The sequence below is a fragment of the Bufo bufo genome, chromosome 1, assembly GCF_905171765.1.
Source record: "Bufo bufo chromosome 1, aBufBuf1.1, whole genome shotgun sequence".
Classification (NCBI taxonomy): Eukaryota; Metazoa; Chordata; class Amphibia; order Anura; family Bufonidae; genus Bufo; species Bufo bufo.
This window is the reverse complement of record NC_053389.1, coordinates 749,933,418-749,945,536: the sequence shown is the minus strand read 5'-3', so window position 1 is coordinate 749,945,536 and position 12,119 is coordinate 749,933,418.

Here is a 12,119-nt window from a genome sequence, read left to right as displayed (position 1 = left end):
TCAGGGGGAAATCTTAAGTCATATTTAGAATAGGAGAAAAATGAATACACTGTGTCCTCACCTTGTGTAATTGCGTCGGTGCCTGTGAGTGTGTCACCTCTCCGAACTTATTCTTTCCTCTGGTGAAATTCTAAGGTCCCAGTGGGAATTCTTCAAGCAGTCTGCTAGTTGGTGGGGGAGCTCACAGAAAATTAGTAGTTTGTTACACTTGGAGGATTTGGCCGATTCTCATAAGGAACATTTAATCCTGCTAAATCACAGTGTTTTCCTTCAACACATTTTTTTCTGTAGTTCTAATGCTTTTCGTGCAGATGAAGGGGTTAAATTTACTTTTTCTACGCCACAGCTATATCTAGACAGGAAATATTGGCAAAAAGATGATTATTTGGATGTTTTTTGGTGATCTATTATTCTCCCTATTGTGGTTCCAACCTCTCCTACCTGATGTCAGGACTTAAAGAGGTTGTCCCACAAACAATATACAGCTTTCAAACCACCACCTGGATCTGAATACTTTTGTAATTGCATGTAATTAAACAATTTGTATAGCCACTGAGTTATTTAATAAATGAATCTGTATAGCGCCACCTGCTGCTTGTTCTCTTCTTATTTCTTTGACCTGCTCACTGAGAAGATCGCACATGCTGTTTCAATCTTCAACTGCCTCCTGAGCTGTGATAGGGAGAGCTGAGACACGCCCCCTGAGCTGTGATAGGAAGAGCTGAGACACGCCCCCTGAGCTGTGATAGGAAGAGCTGAGACACGCCCCCTGAGCTGTGATAGGGAGATCTGAGACCCGTCCCATTAGCTGCAGCAGAAAAGACACTCCCCTGAGCTGTCAGCTTGATATAAATCTAGCAGAGCAGTCAATGGGGAGATCTCTGGATCCATGTGAGGTACAGGGCTGGTTCTAGCTTTGTTAGGAAGAGATTGTCATGTACTGTATGATGCCTGATTATAATTTTTTTAATTAGTCATGGGATAACCCCTTTAAAGGGAACCTGTCATTTGCATGCCATTATGCAGCTGGGGTTAAGGGTCCCAAACCTGCCCATAGCAAACCCATTTGCCCTCGCAAAAGAACTTTCTTGGAGAAGAGTCCAGGACTCTTCTCCAGTGGTATCAGTCAACGGATCTGAAGATGGTACAATACACCTTGCTTCACTGCACATCAAGCGCATGCGTAAAGCAAACTGTATCATCATTGGCTTCACCGATGCACTGTGATTGTGTCTGTTGTCCCTAGAGAAGAGTCCTGGACTCTTCCCAGAGTAAGTCTGAATTTCATTTACCATACTTTCTTTGTTTTCGGGGACAGGTGGGTTTTCTGTGGACATTTTTGGGATCCTAAGCCATAGCTGTTTAATAGCAGGCCGGTGGTTTAGTGGTCCCAAGCCAGGTGACAGGTTCCCTTTAAAGGGATTGTTCAGTTTTAGTAGCTTTGATGAATTTTAAGGCAGCACATTCAGGAGTGATTATTATCAGGACGATCATTCGTAAAAGAACTATCATTTTCCAAATTTCCATGGCAACTGATTAAATGTCGAACAATATTTCCTTAGTTTGTCGTTGGTCACATCTTTTATGATACAAAAATGACTGTTTCTCAGCAGCACGCCCCCCTCGTGTATGGAGCGAATGATTTCCCTTTTAGTAAATGAGCGCCCATCCGCTTGTCAATTGGTGCTCATATATCTGCCCATATGGAAGGACCCTGAGGGACGCCTCATGGATAAAGCCATATTATAGATCTCCTTTGCATGAATGCTCATGGACCTTTCTGTGCTGCTCTGTGTCTCTTAGGGTTCTCATGGGATCTGTGTGTAACAAAATGGTGGCATGTTCCTACATGTCGTATTATGGAGATACTCTTGCCAAGAAGCATTGATTATTGAGAATCTACGAGGAGAGTCATGAAGACTCTCTAATAGAAAAACTGACTTGTTGCCCATAGCAACCAATCACAAAGCAGTTTTCATATCTTACAGTGCACTTGAAAAATGAAAGCTACACCATGATTGGTTGCTATGGGCAACAACAACAAGCCCCACCCATGGTGCCTTCCTGAGATACCAAATAGTGTAACATGCAGTGACGCTTTACTCTTCTGTTTGACATATACGTTAGAAAAGGAGTATACAAAAACACAGCACACCATGTTCTTATATCCTGCAGAGTCCAGTAAAAAAAATATATACATTTTTTTTTACAATGGAACTCTATGGTGAACAGATGCCACTGTAGGCCATCAGTCTGCGGCCATATATGTTTACTGTATACATGAAACCAATGGGAAAACTGAATGTGAACCCAAGGCTAATAGGGACTTTGTGTGCAACTCTGTATCCCCAAAATATTTAGGGGCACTTTTATTAAGACCTTTACCTGGCAGTGGATCCGCAGCAGTTATGAAGAGGCGCAGGCGATAAGAGGCGCCAGACTCTCCATAACTTCGGTGTACCCACTTTTTTAGACCTGGCGTGAGAGGGGACCTTTGCGCCACAATCTGTGCCAGAAATACACCTAATTTGGGCATATTTCTGTTTCATGATAGTCTCTAAATTATCATGCAATGGACCAACTAGGAATATTGGAATCTGTGTATCCTGTCTGTCTGCCCATCCATCTATCTGTCTGGGTATCTATCTCATATCTATCTATCTATCTATCTATCTATCTATCTATCTATCTATCTCATATCTATCTATCTATCTATCTATCTATCTATCTATCTATCTCATATCTATCTATCTATCTATCTATCTATCTATCTATCTATCTATCTCATATCTATCTATCTATCTATCTATCTATCTCCTATCTATCTATCTATCTATCTATCTATCTATCTATCTATCTCCTATCTATCTATCTATCTATCTATCTATCTATTATCTATCTATCCATCTATTATCTATCTATCTATCTATCTATCTATCTATCTATCTATCTATCCATCTATCTAATATCTATCTATCTATTATCTATCCATTATCTATCTATTATCTATCTATCTATCTATCTATCTATTATCTATCTATCTATCTATTATCTATCTATTATCTATCTATTATCTATCTATCTATCTATCTATCTATCTATCTATCTATCTATCTATCTCCTATCTATCTATCTATTATCTATCTATCTATCTATCTATCTATCTATCTATCTAATATCTATCTGTCTATCTATCTATCTATCTATCTATTATCTATCTATCTATCTATCTATCTATCTATCTATTATCTATCTATTATCTATCTATCTATCTATTTATCTATTATCTATCTATCTATCTATCTATCTCATATCTATCTATCTATCTCATATCTATCTATCTATCTATCTATCTATCTATCTATCATCTATCTATCTATCTATCTATCTATCTATCTATCTATCTATTATCTATCTATCTATTATCTATCTATTATCTATCTATCTCTATCTATCTATCTATCTATCTATCTATCTATCTATTTATCTATTATCTATCTATCTCATATCTATCTATCTATCTCATATCTATCTATCTATCTCATATCTATCTATCTATCTATCTATCTATCTATTTATCTATCTATCTATCTATCTATCTATCTATCTATCTATTATCTATCTATTATCTATCTATCTATCTATCTATCTATCTATCTATCTAATATCTATCTATCTATCTATTTATCTATTATCTATCTATCTATCCATCTATTATCTATCTATCTATCTATCTATCTATCTAATATCTATCTATCTATCTATCTATCTATGTAATATCTATCTAGCTATCTAGCTATCTAATATCTATCTATCTATCTATCCATCAATCTCCACACAATTGCAGATCTTTTGCGCTAGCTTTCATTGTTTTGAACTCAAGTGTATGTCCTATTCTGTACATTTAGTGAGAAGTAAGCAGGCCCCCAATACACCACGATATAACGTGGAATAGTACTTGGCGTGTACAGATGTTTTGGCTCCATAGGCTTCATTACGCCTGATGGTGTTTTTGAAGTGATGCTAGAAGAAAGGGTTAAAAGGCAGCGAGCGAGCAATTGTCTGCGGAAGATTGGCTGCTATCAGGGGACAGTTGTCTGTTTTAAACTCGCGGCTTTTAAGCAGCCTGAAGTGAAAGATGGATGTAAATGTGCGGGGACATAATCTTATATATAAGGTCAGCGCACTCCCTGCGAGGAGGCATGTGATTATGGAATACATTTGTTATGGGATTGAGTCATTATCAATACTTAAAGGGCATTTAAGTGAATGGTATTACAGGCTGATAATGACTGTGGCACTTTAGCGAATAAACCACAAGGCCGTTATGTATTCCAGCCATGTAATGGGATTTCTGCTTCATTATCTGCTATTACACGTTAACCTCTTAAGTGCTGTACAGGGTAGGCACATCCCATGGAGGTAGACAATATCCAGGCTGCTTTTACACATGGTTCGTACAGTAATACTTTTTTTTCCATTTGGAAACGCATCAATACCATTCAAAGAGACTGGAAGTCACTGGCGCTGCCCGTTTTTTTCCATGGCAACTAGCTCACCATGCCCAACCTTCTGCCAGTGACCCGTTGACTTTTATAGGCTAAGAAAGGATGAAACACTCTAGCGTGCCATATCACCAGCCCTCACTGTGGCCAGCAAATAAATGATCTGGCTCACGAAACAAGCCACCTGCAGGGCTTTTCTGCCATCTACAGCCTTGTCCCATTGAGCGCACAAAGCCGTGTCTTTAACCCTTTGGATTCGCCATGCAGTTTGTTTTACGGCCTTTGATCCAAAGCTATAGAGACATGGACAATACTAGTTGTGTATTCCCCATATTGGAACACCTTGCATACTGAATTCATGCAAGATAAAGTGCGGTGCTGGGGAAAAATCCTGGGAACAGTCTCCATCTGAGAAAATTGTACCAGTCTATAGCATTAAATTTACCTTTCGATCTATTAGTGAGCCTCAAACCTTAGGCTGGTATCACACAGACTATAATAAACACCATATTTTATAGCCAGACTGATATTAAAGCGTGTTTAGTGCCTTATAATAGCCAAGGGGTAGCAATGTTTCCCTGCTACATAGCGGAGAAAAGTGTAACTTTGTGACTGCCAAATAACTCTTTCATTCCTCATTTACTGTCTTCACAGTATTGAATTCCAAGAAAAATCTATTTCATTTCGGAAAAGAGAATAACGAGGAATGTTAGCTTCTTGAAGTAGTGGTAAAAACATGCATTTAATTTATAGCATCATTTATTTCAGCCATACACATTTTTTTAGAGAGAACCTATGGGGCAGTTTTGACCGTGTTAAACTGCTGGCAGGACTACGTAGGGACTGGGAAGAGAACTAGAAATCTACATTTTGTAGAGCTAATTATCAGGAGTAGTGTGAATATGAAGTTTTATTCTGCTAGATTTTGCCCCCGCAAGTGCACTGTGAAGTGGTCTCTGCATTAATCTGCTTTACAGCACCTCCCGTCTGCTTTGAGTGACAGCTATAGTGGTCTCCAGGATGGACGCTAGAGCTGTCATTCACAGCAGGGGATGGGGGGTGCTATGTAGTAGCTCTAAGAAGTGAGGAGAGAACACTTCACATCGAAGCTCTGCCTCCAGTGCACTTGCAGGAGCAGAATATGGCAGAAGGAAACTTCATATTCACACTACTCCTGACTACTCCCTGGCTTTTACCTAGTGTTGTCCACAGTGTAGGATGGTCAAAATTGCTAACAAACTCCCTTTAAAGAGGACCGAAGCTGACATATCCGTAATAATTCTGGAGCATATTTTCTTAGAACTCTACATTGTGCCATTTCTTTTATTTTGTCCTAAAAATGTATAAAAAAAATAGGCAACTGGGATTTACCACTTGGGGCATTCCCCTACATTATCTGACATTGTACAGTTAGTACTGACAGTGATAGACCGTGTAGGGACACATCCCTTTTTAAGGGTGAAAGGTAACACCCAGTTGTCAATTTATTCATGCTATGCATTTCTAGGAAAAATGGCAACATGCAGAATTCTAAGAAGATGCCCAGAATTGTCATTTATGGGAAATATTCACTAAAAGAGACAAGCCAGGAGAAGTGACGTGTCCTTTTGAACTTTTACTTTGTATCACGCCATTTGAATAGTTCTGTGTCTAGACATTAAATGAGACAGCTCTCCCTTCCTCCACCAGCAGGAAGTTCCAGCATATTAAGCACCAAATGGCAGCCTAGTTATATTCAGTCAATCAGCTGCATTTGACTAAACCGTTGTTTCTCTATTCAGCTATAGTTAATAACTCCCACACTAAACTGTTAAAGGGAATGTGCCATCAGAAAATGACCTATTAAATTATATTTTTATGTTAAACATATTTTTAAAGAATTTTGGTGATGCTACTTTTAATATTTCATGTCAATGTCTATATCAAAAAATAAATAAAACCCTGCAGTTTTTCGCATTGGCCACTAAGCCTAATAATAGACACTACTTCGTAGTCAGTGCAGATCACTTTACTGCAGTTATCTGCTTATCATTACATTAGAATGACAGATATCACCTCTATATATAGATAACACATGATTCACCATTCACCTACCTACTCTCTCCTGAACTTTACTCCTGCTAAGGGCAAACACTTCATTCAATGGCCTTCTACTGCAGCTCAGAGGCCCCCACACATACACAATGACTCTTCATTATAGGCTTTGGGAGCCTACATATCACCTCATTTCTCCTGCAGACTGAGGACGTGGGACCCCATGCTCTTTGGATAGTATGTGTCTCATTAGTTGGACTTCCATCTATCAAAAAATCTATGACAGAAAATACTGATATGACTTACCCGTGTATTGGGAGTAACAACTTTAGTAATTTTGGCAACTCTTACTAGTAAATAAAAAGTGAGATCATAAAAAAATAATAACATCTAGGCTCAGGGATTTATAAGCTGTGTTACATTGACTGTACATAGATTTACACAGGACAGAAGAACATACAGATGTGCAAAGCTCTGTGCGGTATAGTACACACATAAAGATGGCACCGGAGCCCGAAAATCAGAATGATTCACATTTTATAGAATCAAGATGGTACTGGATTCTAAGACGTGGGCCTACATGCTAATGAGCGCACCAAAAGGGGCAATCGTATTATAGGTCAGTAGAAAATGTTCCTCTAATCAGTAATTTTATGTGTGCTGTTATATCACAAGGGTGTGCATACCATGAAGGTAGGCAATTTGGTTTCACTTGGACCTGTGAAGGTAAAGGGTAAAAGACGATCCTGTCTCCTCCTCCATGGGTGATGCAAACTCGGATAATGCTTCCTCTCCCAACAAGCAGTAACCTAAGAAAAAAGGGACAGAACTGGCCATTTCTGCTTTCCTATAAGCTCTGGACTCACATCCATAATCCCAACAACATTAGCAAATAAGTGAGGGATTTTTCAGTTCTCTCCTAAACAGGACAACAGAAACAGAGGCCCAAGTGCAAGAACAGTACACCCCACGCTCTCTAATAGCTCGGTGTAGACCAACCTATTAAGTCTTTCACTGTAACATCAATAGCAATTGTGAGCCATGAAGTTCATCAGCTCATTCTCTTACAATAAATCTGACAGACAGAAGTGTTTTAGGGTGACAATGGACCCCCTTACCTACTTTGCCCCCATACAAGTGCAAAGAACACATATATGGTATGTACAACCTGCCCTTAAAAGTCAAGAAAGATGACCTCAAGGCAATTTTGGCCAATGACAGTGGCATAAGCAATCAATCAGATTACCTCAAGGCAATTCTGGCCTAAGCTGGTGGCATAAAATGTGATGTACCATTATAGGGCTCCTTATTTGTCATGGGGCCCACCTCTGATCGATGATACACAAATAAAAACTAGGAATAGGAAATCATATTCATAGGAAAGGATATCTAATGTTCTAGGATGGGTTGTGGTCATGTAAACTAGCACCAACTTGGTAGTAGGTGAGATAAGTAATACTTATAGGACCCCATAGCTGAAGTGGTAGTAAAATTATCCATGCATTTAATTTATAACATCATTTTTTAAGCCCTATACTATTTATTTGTGTGTGGTCTTTGTAGCAGCCATTTGAAAAGTTCTACATCCCGAAATTAAATGAGACTGCTCTCCCCTCCTCTCCCAGCAGGAAGTCCCAGCACATCCCGCATGTTTTTTTTTTTATGTTTAGAGAAAGAGTATCTTTTTCTTTTGTGCCTCATACTGCATCCGTGATGTTCTTCTTATTCGGCTTAATGAGAGGTAATGCTACTTTATTTTCTCACCAAGACATACAATTTACATACAAATGTGAAACAGCTGCTTTTGCAGGAAACCCATAGTTACAGTAGATAAACCAGAGTGTAGGAATATTGTCTTAATTTAGAAGTAATTTATTTTATGATCATTGAGATCCAGATCCAATTCCTACCAGAAGGCTCATTCAATATTAATATTCTTTCCCCAAAATGTCGGCATGAGGTCTTCCTCTTTCAGGATCCATCTAATAATAGCAGTGTCGTCATCTGCACCTGGTGTTTGAACTGGTTCCTCAGCGGAAGCATTTCATGGTCTTGCACATAGTTTGGCTCTAACTGAACACAGTATTAAAATAAAATAAAAATAAAATAAAAAAGGATTACACTAGTAAAATTCCCAGGGCAGAAAATCACTTCTGTAATGGTTGCCAGACTTAAACAGTTTCCAGGGAAACTCTGCAGTGGAGCCGGTGCGTCCCCATTCTTCCCAATACAGTTCAGTGTCCGTCATGTCAGGTGTATTGAATGTGACTATAAAAGGACAGTTTTGCATTTCAATGCTCATTATTAATATATGTTAATTTATTAAGGTGACTTTATTTGAAGAAATATAGAGATATATGTTGAGCACAGAGGACATTTTCTTGGTGACAAATATTTATTTTTTTCTAGATTCCCTCCCCTTTAAGGTGCTGTTTCAGAGCACAATACTAGTTAAATATTTCATTTATAAATGTGTTTTCTGCTAACAAAAATGTGATCACGATGGCTAAACATTGCTGCAGCTGCAATCTATGGGGTCACATTAAATATATATGGGTGGAAGGCAATGGCAAACTGAGACTTTTACAAAATATTACATACACAAACTGTATGAAGACTAACACAGTACTTGTATCAAACTGTCAACCTATGGAAAAGCCAACCCAGCCCCCTAAAGTGCTGTATGTATCTTTCCAAGGTATGGTCCCAGCTCTCTGAACCCCTAGCTCTAAAGCTAAACCAACCCCCAATGAGCAGTATCTACCTAGCCAAGGAATTGTCCCAGCAATCTGAACCCCTTTCTCTAAAGCCACCCCTACCCCCCAAAGTGCTGTATCTACCTTTTCAAGGTATAGTCCCAGCTCTCTGAACCCCTAGTTCTAAAGCCACCCTTACCCCCCCCAGTGCTCTATCTACCTTTCAGAAGTACAGACGCTATCTTTGACCCTGGCTCTAAAGTCAACCCTACCCCCAAAGTGCTGTATCTACCTTTCCAAGGTATTGACCCAGCTGTCTGAACCCCTAGCTCTAAAGCTAAACCAACCAAGGGGTTGTCCCAGCAATCTGAACCTCTCTCTAAAGCTACCCCTACCTCTAAAGTGCTGTATCTACTTTTCAAGGTACAGTCCCAGCTCTCTAAACCACTAGCTCTAAAGCCACTGTTACCCCCCAAGTGCTCTATCTACCTTTCTGAAGAACTGTCCCAGCTATCTTTGACCCTGGCTCTAAAGTCAACCCAACCCCCAAAGTGATGTATCTATCTTCGGAAGGTATGGTCCAAGCTTTCTGAACCCCTAGCTGTAAAGCCACCCTAACCCCCAAAGTACTGTATCTAGCTTTTCAAGGTCCTGTCCCAGATGTCTGAACCCCTAGCGCTAAAGCTGAACCAACCCCCAATGAGCAGTATCTACCTAACCAAGGAATTGTCCCAGCAATCTGAACCCCTTTCTCTAAAGCCACCCCTACCCCCCAAAGTGCTGTATCTACCTTTTCAAGGTACAGTCCCAGCTCTCTGAACCCCTAGTTCTAAAGCCACCCTTACCACCAAAGTGATCTATCTACCTTTCCTAAGTACTGTCCCAGCTATCTTTGACCCTGGCTCTAAAGTCAACCCTACCCCCAAAGTACTGTATCTAGCTTTCCAAGGTATTGACCCAGCTGTCTGAACCCCTAGCTCTAAAGCTAAACCAACCCTCAATGAGCGGTATCTACCTAACCAAGGGGTTGTCCCAGCAATCTGAACCTCTCTCTATAGCCACCCCTACCTCTAAAGTGCTGTATCTACTTTTCAAGGTACAGTGCCAGCTCTCTAAACCACTAGCTCTAAAGCCACTGTTACCCCCCAAGTGCTCTATCTACCTTTCTGAAGAACTGTCCCAGCTATCTTTGACCCTGGCTCTAAAGTCAACCCAACCCCCAAACTGCTGTATCTATCTTTGCAAGGTATGGTCCAAGCTCTCTGAACCCCTAGCTGTAAAGTTACCCTAACCCCCAAAGTACTGTATCTAGTTTTCCAAGGTCCTGTCCCAGCTCTCTGAACCCCTAGCTCTAAAGCTAAACCAACCCCCAAGGAGCAGTATCTACTTAACCAAGGGATTGTCCCAGCAATCTGAACCCCTTTCTCTAAAGCCACCCCTACCCTCTAAAGTGCTGTATCTACCTTTTCAAGATACAGTCCCAGCTCTCTGAACCCCTAGTTCTAAAGCCACCCTTACCCCCAAAGTGATCTATCCACCTTTCCTAAGTACTGTCCCAGCTATCTTTGACCCTGGCTCTAAATTCATCCCTACCCCCAAAGTGCTGTATCTTCCTTTCCAAGGTACTGTTTTCTGATCTGTTTAGCCTAACAGCACAGTACAGTAGCAGAGAGTGTATTACAAATAGCTTTTTACCAGTAATATAGCTTAAAGAACACCCGCGATCTGTGGGCAGTATGTTAGAGAGCAGGAGGAGCTGAGCAGATTGACATATCGTTTATGGGAAAATATTAGTAATAACTTGTAGTTTATTTATTTCAAGCGTCTCAAAAATTTCATTTTTTTTTTTTTATAGATCATATAGACATATCAAACCTTGTGATTGTGATTGTGCTGAGACCCCTTAATCTCTAGAATGATGGGAGAGAAATGCATGCATTTCATGCTCTCTTACCTTGATGCACGGGACAGGCTCCTTAGAAGTCTATGAGCCTGTCTCGAGTCCATCGAGGAGAGAGAGTGCTTTCTCCTTGTTGTACAGATCAAAAGGTCTTTTGAAAAGTTAGTGACTCTTTACATCTCTGCTCTTTTTATGCTTAGGAGTCCAGTGGGAGGAATCTTTGTATAAGAGTGTACTGTATACAGAGTTAAGCTACTTTCACACTAGCGGCACGGACCTCCGGCAGGCTGTTCCGTCGGGTAAACAGCCTGTCGGATCCGTCCTGCCGCTAGTGACCATGTGCCCCTGGACTGCCGCTCTGTCCCCAAAGTCCGGGGGCACACGGTCACTAGCGGCAGGACGGAACAACCTGCTGGAGGTCCGTGCCACTACTGTGAAAGTAGCCTTAGCTTTCCATAATTGAGTAGCAATGCCCACTGGACTCCTAAGCATAGAAAGAACAGCAGTTATTTATTTAAATGAATAACATGCAACTTATACTGGCTCTTCTACCATAAAACTATAGAACTATCTGCTTAGCTTCTCCTAAGATTAATTTCCAGTAAGACATTTAACAGTAGAAAAGAAGGAGAGGAAAAACATTATTTCTCCAGTGAGGGTGTCAGGTGTCAAACTCCCACGGATTGGATATAAATGACCTATCAGGGGATAGGTCATCAGTATAAGAGTCTTCGAAAACCCCTTTAAAGACACTTCTCGGAGCTAGTCAAATACATTAAATGTTCTCTTAATATGGAGGGATACAATGGAGATGTCAGTAGGCTATGGCAGTTATCATATTCCTTCTTATAAGGAAATGTCTTAGGCTAACCTAAATGTTTTGTCCTATATTTGTCCTATAGAGATTGTTGTGATTTATTTATTTATTTATTTGACTGTTTATGAAATTCTTCAATTAATTATTGTAGATCCGCATAAACATGA